General features: G+C 42.4%; 1 protein-coding gene across 1 annotated transcript in view; it reads left to right on the forward strand.

Annotated features, from left to right (window-relative positions):
* CD63 (CD63 molecule) overlaps positions 1-13,366 on the forward strand; it is a 56,134-nt gene that overhangs the window by 1,038 nt on the left and 41,730 nt on the right. The gene's annotated exons all lie outside the window — the stretch shown is intronic.

Below are 13,366 nucleotides of genomic sequence, written 5' to 3' on the forward strand. Positions count from 1 at the left end.
CTAAATTAATTATAAAATGGCACAAACTTACACTTGCTTACTTTGCTCCCCCCTTATTGGATGTTGTGTTAAAACCTAGTTTCTGTAATGAGGCCTTAAAGAGACACTGAAGCGAAAAAAAAATATATGATATAGTGAATTGGTTGTGTACTATGAATAATTACTAGAAGATTAGCAGCAAAGAAAATATTCTCATATTTTTATTTTCAGGTATATAGTGTGTTTTCTAACATTGCATCATTCTATAATCTGTGCAGATTATACAACACTCAGCATTCAAAATGATTCTTTCAGAGCAGTCTGTGAACTAATGACCTCTCCTCTGGCAGAGAAAAAGTAAATAGTTCAATAACAGTTGAGATAATAAAAGTCAGAAAACAGCCCTCTCCACGACTTTGAAAGTCGTAGAGATTAATGGCTTTTTTGTATAGAGATAACAACTGGAGTTTCTTAACTCTTCCTCTACTGGAAACAATTAGACTGATGTATCTGATCTTAATGTTTTATTTCTTAGCTGTACTACACATACAAATCATAATATCATAATTTTTTTTTCGCTTCAGTGTCTCTTTAACTAATTTATTTGCTTAGCCATACTAGGCTGGGTGTGGCACACCTTATCATTATAATTTCCCCCTCATGGACTGGTTTCATCGGTTCTGGCACAGTGTAGTCATCCAGAGATGGACTGAAAAGTTGTTAGGTACTTTTTAATTTTTTTTTTATTTATTTTATTTTTTTTTGTACAAAACTCGGACTCAGTTTTTGAAACCACCAATTCCAGGTTACCAAAATTGCATGGACTCAAACTCCACAGCCCTGGGCAGAACTCTTAAGCTGGCCACTAACGGTCCAATTTCTAGCGAAAAATCGTTTGAGCGATCAAATTCTGAGTGGATGAAAAATCGTTCACTACACCATCAACCAATCATTGCTTCCTATCTATCACGACCACCAAGAAAATCCAAATTTTCGTTCGACGAAAATTCATTCGGGTGACATTTTTTTCACTCGTTCATAATCGATTGTGTCCACCAATGGAGATTATTTACAACCAATCCGATCAGAATTTCTGATCGCTCGAACGATTTTTTGCTAGAAATTGGACCGTTAGTGGCCAGCATTAGGCCTCCTTTCCACGGACTGCTGATAGGCAGTGAAATGCCTCAAACTCTCTCAATTAATTACTGCTGCCAAGTAACTGCTTGTTGCTGCATGATAACTGCTTACTTCTGCCTGGTAACTGCTTGCTGAGCACACAGCTCAACAGTTCGTAGAAAGGAGGCCTAAGAATACACGATGTGTTTTTGCGTTCGTTTGTGCCGTCGTTTTTGCTTTCGATCGATTCTACTCTCGATTCACTGCTCGATTCTCCTCTCGATTCCTTATCTTTTCTTATCAATTACATTCACTTGAATGAGGAGAATCGAAACGAAAGTAGAATCGACCAGATCCAACAGGTTGGAATTTATCTATCTAACCCATCTATCTAAAGTAAAAACTTAACGTGTATTCCCAGCATTATTACTCTACACTGGGCTAAACAGGCTCGGGAAGTATGGATTTATTACCTGACAATTAATCAGTGACCGCTATTAGCCTAGCAGATCTGATTTATGTGTGATGTTCCTTCTTAGCTTTGGTAATTTGACACTTGTAGTGGAGCAATAAAAGCTGCCCAGTTCAGCTTTACATCAGGTCTCCGGTGGTGATAATGAATATATTAAAATTGATCAATCTATAATAAAGCTATACTGTGGGCTATAGAGGTTTGGCTTTCACTTAGGGCTGGGTGATAATGGGGGGGGGGGGGGGGGTAATAACTGTTCCTAGACATGGTGTATATAGTACACTTCTAGCTATGACCAATTTGGCATCAGTTTACTTTAGGGGACCCAGTAGAAAACCACATATGGAAGTTCAGTTAATGTGATGGGGTTTACTTCACCCTCATGAACTGCTAGGTTTACAATATTTAAAGCTATACACCAGCGGTTCTGGTTGCTTGTCTGGCTTACAGGGGTTGAAGGAGATCATTTGCATATTCAGTAGTGGTGCATTGTGGGTAACCACATTTTTATTTATAGCTGAATTATTGCAAGTTTCTTTCTGTTTTTTTAAGAAGTCGTGTTTCACAAAGCATTGCTTATTAGTAGGAGGGCTTTTCGGTCTCTTTATCCCTATACATTCCTAGTGGTTTTAGTCATCCCGAGCTGCTTGGTTACTTTGTTACAATAGATTGTAGTAAACTATGCCCACATGGTTTACCTGATCACAATGATGGTACTGTGATTGGAGAACTGAGCTGTCCCCTAAAGTAGACTAGCACTGACAATTTACCACCTTCATGTAGGCCATTTACCACCTCCATATTTTTAATACTTTGAATAGATTATGTAGGAAGCTCTCATACAACTTGGAAGTGGTAACATTGTCAATCATTGGCTGATCAAAATTGGATGTGTAGACGCCCTGTCAACTAGCTATTGCTGCTTTGAGGTCTTTTGGTGACCATTTTACCAGGGTCAGGTTCAGTCACAGAAAAGGGCCCATATTGCTTGTGCTGTGGCTAGGCTGCAAACTTCTCTTCAGATTCCCAGACTTATAATCTTTAGTATTTAAAAACTGTACCATTAATAAGTGTGTGTGTGTGTGTGTGTGTGTGTGTGTTTCCTGGGTGGGATCTAAGGAGTAATTTTACAAAAAATTGTCAAGCACCCCCAAGAGGCTGTGGGGGTTAAAGCGGGCATTTACTTAGGGGACTACTTCGTATCCCCCTCCTGGACTATTTGGATGCTTCAATTTTCTTCCCTCACATGCCACACAGCCACTTGTGATTCGTATGTCTCTGCCTACGTATTGCATGCTGGGAGATGTGGTTACATATAACCACATCAGCAGGCACTATTAATCTGTAACCACATAGATGGGAACTACCTCTCCCAGCATGCATTGCGTGGCCAGGACATACAAACAACCAGTGTGAACCTTCGGCTGTGTGGCAAGAGAAGATGGGGGGTGCTATTGATTTTTTTTTTCACTGACGTCAGGATGTGAAGAAAAATTGCTCTGCAAAAGCGATTAGAAAGGCGATTTTATAAATTGCTCATCGCTTGATATAGTGATGGAAATTTATGTGAACATAGCGTTAAGGTGGCCATACATAGATTTGCAGCAGATACGACCATCAGATTTCTGTCAGATGCCTATCATGTTGAATCTGACAATGTATCTGTGCCACACAATAGGAATTGAATTTCAATCGATTTCAGAATGAAATCTGTTGACATTCGATCGAAATGCAGTGTGGCATTATTCGATTCAATGCAACCCTATGGGCCATTGATCGGCTGCCAGTAGCCAATCGACCCAGATTTTCCACCCGGACCGATTGAGCTAATCGATCAAAATCAGCTGCAAATCGATCAATTGGCTGATTTGTAAAGAATTGATTTGCAATTGACAAATCGATTCTATGGTATCTGTCGATTGATGGCTGAAATTGACCAGCGTATGGGCCCTTTTAGTACAATCTTGTCATATCTGTATGGCATTGGGGCCTGCCTAAATTATTGCAGTGGTTTGTCTAACGCTCCTGCTTCAAAGTGTTGCCAAAGACTGTTTATTGAAACTGCTGCATGTGTGGGTAGTATATCAGCAGATCGTTAAAATTGATAGAGTATATACAGTAGGTTGCATAATGTACATTTCATACAATTTATGTAATCTGACAATATTAAACTAATTGTTCGGATAATTAGCCATGTTGCATGAAACAAACTGCTTTTGTCCTGTAAACCTGAAATCTCTATCTCCCATGAGATCACAAGACAGTAGTTGGTGACACCCCATACCCCTCCCTAACACACTACAAGCACGCTGAAAAGTTTAATGCTTATGGTGTTAACCTTTTAGTCTTGTGAAAGCTGTGTACTGAACATACCAGTATTCCTAGTTAGTCATTTTCTTTCTACATTTTGCAACTGTTTAAGGAGAATGGCTTCCTGTATACTGCATATCAGTTTAGTTGGCTGTGTATAGATAAAACTGTGTAGGAGGCGCCCAGTAGGCCTGAACAGGTTTAGGAAAAAAATTGAATTTAGCGATTTCTGTCCGAAATCACGATTTTGATTCGATTTACGATTTCCTTCAAATCAATCTTTGTTTTCCTCTGTCTCCCTATCTCTTTGTGCACCCTCTGGGTGTCTCTGTGCCCCCTGTCCCCAAGCTGCAGCTGTGCTGGGCATACTTTCCAGCACGAGTCCAGTGATGCCAGTCTGTCCACTTAGCCACCTGCAGGCTCTAATGCACGGCATACTTTCTGTATGTCATGTGACCTACAGGAACCAGGAAGTATGGCGTGCACAAGAGCTGGCAGATGGCGAGAGAGGATGGAAAGCGCTCGACTCCTGGCAGAAGGTATGTCCCGACACTGCCGATGCTGCGGGCCGCACACGTGAGAATTGGGGGAAGTTTGAAGCCGCTTTTTCAAGCTTCCGATGTGGAAATAACCTCATCTCAGAAATTGCCACTTTGACTATTCCGAAATTGTGAGCTTGGTGATTTTTGACTTAAATCTATTTATCTTTCAGGCCTAGCGCCCAGGCTATAACTTAACTTTAAACCCTATAGTATAGAAGTAATGTCTTGCCTCCATTAATGAACATACCATATATGTAGAATTAAATTTGAATGATGAACAATAGACAATGCGTTTCACAGGTATTGGCCCGCTTCCTCTAGTCAAAGTGCCTAAGTCAGCAGTGATCACGAGTGTACTTAGGCATACCTCCCCAACTTTTTCAGATGGGACACTTGAGCCATACCCCTTTCACACCTTAGTAAGTGAATTGATTAGACATGTTGGGGCAATAGAAGAGCAGCAGATTCAATCTGGATACATGTATGGCTGCTTTAATAGAACTACTATATGGTGAACTATTATTTTTTTATTTTTTACCTCCTAACAAAATCCTGGGAAAGTACGCAGCACTTGCACAATCTAATTCTACATGGATGCAATACCATGACTGAGACCAGTGCTGACAAATCTTTTCAGTTTCTGAAAAGGAGTTCAGGAAAGCATTTAATATGTAAACCACAAGAAAGAACACAACCAAATTCAGCTGGCCACTTTCTACCAAAGCAGTCTGTCACCTCCTGCCCAAAAGAACAGCTTCATTTGTGCTGCAGTGTGGCCCATCTATAAATGCCTGGTGTGAAGGAAGACCAGTTACCCCAGGTTTCACCTAGATGGGAAGGCTGGCTCCCATAAGGGCTTGTTCACACTAAGGACATTTTTTTATTTATTTTTAAGCACCGGTGTTCAAAATCTCCTTTAAAAGCGCTTGTGCAATGATTCCCTATGAGGGTGTTCACATCTGAGCAATTCAATTCCGATCCGCTCACCAAAGCGCTGCCTGTACCATTTTTGGGGCAATTTGCCTCAATGGAAGGTATAGGGAAACCGCAAAGCGCTTTACAAAACGCTTTGTGTAGCGCTTTCATGAATAAATTGTATGTATTTCCGGCTGAAAGACTTCTCTTCCAAAACAATCTCTCTGCAAACGTGCTTAGATAAGTGCCGGGAGGCGCTAAATTTTTTTTTACAAAAATCGAAATTCTGGTGTAAGCAATTTCGATTCTAGATGTGAACAAGTCCTAACAGTTCGGCTAGCAAGCTTCTCTCTACCTTCTTGATAAACAATATTCCTAGAAGCCGTCTCCCCAGTGATGCACCAGTTTTTAGCCTCCCAAACCCAGATATCTGCTGCTACCTCTGGACTGTTCAGCCAGCCAGCAATCTGATGCTCTCTAGCCAAGAATGGCTCTAATAGTCGTATTGGGACCTATATTTCTCTCAGCAGATATGTTCTCTTCATTTTAGTAGTTTTCTGTGTGCACTGGAGACCTGGGCCCATATGCAATTTACTTTTTCACTTGAGTTTTCTCCTAGGAAATAATTTTTCATCTTCAAATTAAAATACCTTTCCAGCACTTTTCAACTAAAAAAGTACCAAAAAGTAAATGAAAGACTATCAAAATTATTTTGAGCATTGTCTTGCTTTCTGATGGCTTAAAACTCATTTTATTAACACATTTAAAAATATCACCTAGGAGTAAACTCAGGAGAAAAAGTTAATTGCATATATGGGCCCTTGTTTCCTATTGGTGGTTCGGAGTAGTTTATGATCATTGGGTCGTGCAGACTTTGGTTTATGTGACGTTTGTGATGGCTGAGTTGGAAAGCTGTAGAGGTAAGGCTAGGTCCACACTAATCCGTGACAGATCGGATCTGTTTTAAACAGATGGTAATTTTATTTTTATATATTCCCTTTTTTTTTTTTTTTTTAAACCTGAACGGATGGTCTGGATTTGCAGCATTTTCCCTGACCGCACATGGATACACTGAGGGGTAGTGAGCCATAGAAACACTGATTCCCCCCCCCCCCCCCCCTCTACACAGGCAATTTTGGACATAGACTGATCAGTCTGTCACAGCCTGTGGGTGGGGAGGGGGCCCCCATGCTGGAGGGGTTAGCGGCCAGGATGGGGGTGACAGCGGTCGGGGGGGGGGGGGGTTGCCCCGTCCCTCACCTGGGTCCCCCGTCCCTCACCTGGGTCCCCCGTCCCTGCTCCCCTCCAGCTATTTGTGCAAAATTAGTTTTACTTGATCATTCATGTCTGATTAGGTGCAAAGATCCAATTCAGCCCTAGTAAACTCTGTTAACTGCCAAAATAAGTTTGGCCTAATAATCAAAGAGCTGATAATCAGCAGATGCTTCATTTTGTGTTGTTTTTAATCAATCTGGTCTGCTTGCTCGCAATTTCTTGTCTCCGACTTTTAAGAACTTTAGCTCATCACTGTTGCAACAATGCTAAGATACTTGCGGGTTCTGACCATCACACTATCCAAAATGCTGGAAGAAAAATCCTAGCTTCAAGCTGCACTTTAAAGGGAACTGACCACATTCTTTCACTGAAATCTCTCCTGGCATAGAAGCTGCCATGTTCCCCCCCCCCCCCCCCCCCTCCCCTTCTCACATTCCTTATTTACAGAAGTCAGAGATGCTATCTTGACACATTGACACACACCCTGGCTTTGAAGACACACTCCTAATTATTCACCCCCTTTGCTGATGAAAGGCATTGTTTACCTCTTGGTAATTAGCTCAATAAAACAATTAGAGGTTCCTGTACTCTCTGCGGATGGGGACGGTCGGCAGGCCTGCTCAAACAGGCCAATTTAACAACTTTGAATGTAAAATACAAGGTAAAATTAAAGTTTATTTTAATAATGAAACAGATAGTCGGCATACATTTTTCATGTGCTATAGAAATGTCCTGAGTGAAAAAAAGGAGCTCGGTTCACTTTAAGGACTAAATATTTGTAACATGAGTGGCTTCAGGATGGGCCAGATCTGTGCTGAGATAAGGGCAGAGCAGAACACTTTGCTGAGGAAGAGGTGATTCAGTGACTTGTGTTGAAAGCATGTTTCCTGTAAGCTTTGTGCCAGTCACTTAAGATTCACCCATAACCTCCCTGCCATCCTGAATGGAACAGACAGGAAAATGAAACATTCCTTTAAATCGCTGAATGGGGCACACTAGGCTTGTGTTTTCTTTTTCAGCTTTTCTTAGCGCCTATGTGGCACAAGCCGCATTGTCTAGCACAAATTGAACCGTACTGTCATTTTTATGTATTTATATAGAGCGGACATATTCCACAGCGCTATAGTGTCACTAACTGTCCTTCAGAGCTCACAATCTAATTCCTACCATAGCCATGTCTATGGTGGTATTTGAACCTCGGACCCAGTGCTATAAGGTGTGGGTGCTATCTACTGTACTTCCCTACTTATAATTCATTTTTTTAATGCAAAACTGTCATGACTGCTTTAGACCTCCTCACCCTAAATTCCCCCCCCCCCTTTTCCTGACACAAGTTGAACCTAATCTGAACTACATGGAAACTTGCTCTTTTGCACTCTATTCTCTGCCAAAAGAAAAACTGTTGTACTAACAAAATTACAAGTTGGCTTGAGCAGCCAGTCAGAATCCTCTTGTTTTTACAAAATGTGAAGGTAAGGAAGCAGAGTATATCTGTCCTAAATTCACAGATCCTCAAATCTTCTCTGATTTAGGGGCAGTTTCCATTAGAAGCAGTGCAATGTGGCTGCATTTGAGCCCAGTGCATGACAATGGAACAGTTTCCACTGCATGCATTGTGTGCAGAGTGATCAGAGAATCTGCAGCATGCAGAGCCGCATCTGCCTGCCGTCCCCTCCATACACTTCTGCATCGGAAGATGCGGAAGGGAAGCATAGCTGCATCACGTCACTTTTGCTAATGGAAAATGGCTCTTGGGGAGCGGTCACACCAGTGCATTTTGCCACAGTGGGAAAACACAATTCCTTTTCTACGGGGCCGCTGCATTTTTCAGGAGGAATCTTAAATTCTGCATAGTGTGTTAGAAAAACTGCACAATGCATGTTGTTACTCATTAAAATCACTGGCTACTGTAAATAAAAAAATTGCATGTAAAAAAAGATTCCTTCCTTAGGGCTGGGACACACTAGAGCAATTTTTTTTCTCACAATTATCTGCTTTCAAAAATGCTTTGCTAGATTTAGTCAATGGTATTGAGCGCACTAGAGCGCTTGTGTTTTTGGAAATCGCAAACACAGGACATGCAGCATTTTTATTTATGAATTGCCTTAACCTTCCTGGCAGTAAGCCCGAGCTGAGCTCGGGCTATGCCGCGCAGGAAGATATCTCAGCCCCTGGTGTGGCGATTTGCTCCATTTAAAATGCTTTACGTGCAGCTAGCACTTTGCTAGCTGCGCGTACAGCTTGATCGCCGCCGCTCTGCGGCGATCGCCCACACGCAGCGGTGCAAGAGGGCCCCCCCGCCAGAGCCCTGCGCTGCCCGGACCAATGTGTTCCGGGCAGCGCTATGGGCTGGATCGGAGGCGTCTGACGTCATTCCGATCGTCGCCATGGCGACAGGAGAAGCCAAACAGGGGAGCACGTTATATACGCGTTCCCCTGTTTGCTATTGATGCCAGTGACTATCGCACTAGAGGGACACATGTGCCCTCTAGTGGTGGTTCATGTAGCTACCACTCTGGTAGCTTTACATGAAACAAAAAAAAAAATAAAAAAAAAGATTTTTGCCTATATGGCAAAAAAAATTAACCGCCAGGAAAAAAAATATGCTGAGACAAAGCGCTAGCAATTTTTCAAGTGTGCCAGCCCTAAAAGATGCTTGATCCCTTGCCACAGAGCTTGGCTATGACTTGAGACCTAAGGGCTGATTCACACCACCAGTGCTTTTAAGTGGTGGATCTGATACGTTTATCTATGCCAAGGAGAAACCGACCTAAGATGTTTAAAGTGTAACTGTTAGGCATAAAATAAAAAAATTTATCTGGTAAACCAGTAATAAGGATGTTAACCAGGCAATCCAAAAGTTAAAAATCATTAACTTTTCTTGTTAAATGATCATTCCCCAGTTTACCTGACTCTTATTTGGTACACAAAGTTGCAGGGCATGCTGGGTTGTCCTTTTTTGCCTCTGTATTTCCCCTCCAAGTAACTAATGCAGCCTGATTGGCTGAAGCCTCCTTCCCTCCTGGTTTCCCCTCCCACACCTTTGTTCACCTCCTGGCCAATATTTCTCCTGCTGAGACAATGCACTTTCTATAGTGAAGGGTGGGCAATGCATACACAATCAGGCAGAGGAGAGTGAGGAAATGACACCAGGATTGCCTTCAAAATAGCCACACTTAAAATGGGAAATGCTAAGTGTTTTTTTTTTTTTTTTTTTTTGGTGGTTTGTTTTTTTCTGTAGAAAAACCACTAAAATCAAAACGTGGACAGTGCAATACATGTTATGTAAATAGAGCAAGTATCTACTTATATCTGTCAGTGTGCTCCCCAGAATTTTTTTCCCCAGCAGGGTGGCATGAAATAGTAGCCGGGTGGCCTGAATAAGTAGATGGGTGGGGCAAGATGAGAGAATGCAGGGCCGGTGCTTCTGTGCGCAGCTCTGCTTACAGCATAGAAAGAGGGGAGCCGATGACAGCTGGGTACTCACCAAAACTAATTGGGTAGAACACCTGGCTGTATGTGGGTTTTTCTGTGATAGTAAGGCTGACTGCTCCTTTTTTTTTTTTTTTTTTTTTTTTTTTTTTACCTCAAAGTAGTCCTGAACGCTTGCACAGGACACAAGGACAAACTCACCCTGTATGTATTTAGTTTAGCCTGTGTAATTCCACCCCCCTCATTTGTCTAATCATAAGTTGTAATTTGATCCCCCCCCCCCCCCCCCCCCCCCTCTGTGCCAACATGACTACCTTTGGCAGATAAGCCATTTGAAAATACAGGCTGTAAACAGTCTCCTTCCATGAATCAGGAAATACAAACCCTAAAATAAATCTGCAGTTTCTATCAGCTGTAATAGATGTAAAGATGGATTTGTTTTTTTTTTGTTTTTTTGTTTAAAGGTTATGCTGTTGGTTTTTTTTTTTTTTTTTTTTCTTTTTTTGTTCAGAGGAGTACTGAGTTCAGGTCCACTTTAAAATAAACATGGCGTGCCTGAATCTCACCCCTGGAATAAGCATGCTGCAAATACGATCTGACTTGTGTCAGAAACATCTGATGTCCATGCTTGACTATAGCTAAACCTATTGGAGGCAGAGAATCAGCAGGGTTGCCAGACAATTTGCGTTGTGGAATAGAAAATATGGCAACCTCCATATCCTTCACTTCAGGTCTCTAATAAGTGTGTTTTTTACTGGGCTGTGATGTGAACCCTAAACTCTGGCTTTGAGGCAAATAGAAGCAGCACATAATCCACATGCTTGCATGTATGTTTAAAGGGAACTCTAGGTGAGCAGGATATGGAGGCTACCATATTTATTTCCTTGTAAACAATGCCAGCTGTGCTCAGAGGCGCTCAGTGTTGATGATACTGGCATATGCTGTTTACTCCTATCTGTAATTGCCTGATGAAGCTGGTTTGTATCCTGCAAAACGCATTGCACATTTGGAGTATCCAATAAAATTGTTTTGACTGAAAATCCAGTCATATGTTCTGCTTGGAGGAGGTAAGTCCACCACTACCTCTATTACCAAGATGGGTTTTTACTCTGTTATCCTATTATCTACATCAAGTCCACCCTTGGTGGAGGGTTGCACCCTGTTACTACAGAGAGCGACTTTTTAAGCCTGAGTGGGGTCAGGACAATCTCCCCACTTTGACAGTGGCTGCCTAACCCTGGTTTGTGAGTATTAAATTAATACTATATACTCTCATACAAGCCGAATTTTTCACCCCCAAAGAGGTCAAAAGTTGGGGGGGGGGGGTCACCTTGTATGCAAGTCTTTCCTGGTGGTCTAGTGGTCGGGTGGTTCACCAAGTGTTTTTCCCCTGGAAGGGTTTAAAAAAAAAGTCCAGAACCCCTCTGGTGTGCACCCACCCTCTCTCTGTGGCCTCAGCTTGTCCTCCGCTGACTCCTGGATTCCTCCGTTCTGCATACATGCACCCCACGTGGTTGCCTAGTAAGGGCATGTGTGATGTCAGGCACGCATGTATCTAGAACAGTAGCATCCCAGAGGCTGCGGACAAGTAATGTATAACTTGCACTGTGCTCCAGGGGAACATTTAACATGAGGGGGGGGGGGGGGGGGGGGGAGGGGGAATGGACAGCTGCAATGGTTTTGTCGCTTGTCCTGAATTCACACGCTGTTACCGTAGCACACCCAATCGTGCAAATCGGCCCTACATCTTGCAGTATGTGCTATCAACTAATGCTACCCATTTCAGCCTGAAATTGGTTGCATAGTCAGGCATGCAGTTTTCATCCTATTATAACAATTGAATCAGATGGTTGGTTGGCTGTTAAAAGGATCAGGAAATCTGCCAGGCAACAAGTATTGGTAAAAAGCAAATATAGCAGACTCAATTGCTCTCACCTCGGTTTTCCTTTACTTGTACATGTACTTTCTAAAAGTGTAGAAGGCCTCAAAAAGGAACAGAACAATCAGCCGAAGACCTATTCCCCTGGCCAATTGCCATTCCTTTCAGCTTGGTCCTCTGCATAGGAGAGATGTCTACACCAATGTTTCCATCTTGTATAAAAAACGACAAAGGAAGTCAGTCTTTCACACTTACTAGCTTGGCAGGAAGCTAAATATTATTTTTAAAGCGTTTCATTTTTTTTTTTCTCTCCGGTACCTTGCATTTTTGTGGCCAGGGTTATATTTCAAAACTAATTAAGTTTACAGTATGCTTATTGATATACTACTTCCTGATTTGGTTGTACATGGTTGACTGAGTACACAGTGCATGTAATTCTAAAGGAATTGGATTAGTATTAACTGAAACTGTAACTGAAACTATGGGAAATGTTTGCTTTCAACTTAAGCTGGCCATACACTAGGCCGATTACCTGCCGATCAACAGCAGATTCGATCACTGGGATAGAATCTGCTGTCACATCGTTCTGCTGTCACATCGTTCACGCTAAATTTCGATCTATTTCGTCCAGAAATAGATCGGTCCCGTCGATCGCTCCGTGCGGGAAATTATCGTCGATTGCCTGCGGGTAGAGCGCATCGCTAGCGGCGCACGATCGACGCAGGTATACATTACCTGAAGCTGGCTCCTGGCATTTTCTCTGCATCACCTTCCGCATCACGGCATCCGTGTATAACTTCCTGTGTCACTGCAGTGACAGCGGAAGTACAAATAGAGGGCGCTCCTACTTGAACTTCCGTGACAAAGTTATACGCAGATGAGGTGAAGATGCCCGGGACCAGGCTGCAGGTAATGTAAGCGGGGGGGGGGGGGGGGGGAGAGAGCAGGCAGCAGCTCAGCAGATGGTGAATCGGTTTCAGGCTAAAATCTATTCACAATCTGTTTGCAGTAAAGGCAGCCATACGATCCCTCTCTGATCAGATTCGATCAGAGAGGGATCTATCTGTTGGTCGAATCTGATGGCAAATAGACCACTGTATGGCTACCTTTTTTAAAGGGATCCAAGCAGCTCTTGGCTTCAAATATCTGCAAGGGCTGCCATTGTTCAGAAGCTCACTCCCCTGCTATTTTACAACTGCTACTATCCAGGCTAGGTGTGAATTCTTCAACTGTAACTGATTTCTGTTTGAAGTACAATGGGGGTTTGTTTGTGGTCAATTAAGTCTAAAGAGGTGATTTTCTTATCTGTCTTCAACCATCTCCTGCTCAGCGACCGTCCTTTGCGGACGGACAAAGTGGCTAATTTAACCCTTAGATGTAAAGAAATGAGGTAAAATTAATTTTTTTTTTTTTAATAAACCACATTTTTAGAATGCATTTTTA

This window comes from Hyperolius riggenbachi, chromosome 2, assembly GCF_040937935.1.
Source record: "Hyperolius riggenbachi isolate aHypRig1 chromosome 2, aHypRig1.pri, whole genome shotgun sequence".
NCBI lineage: Eukaryota > Metazoa > Chordata > Amphibia > Anura > Hyperoliidae > Hyperolius > Hyperolius riggenbachi.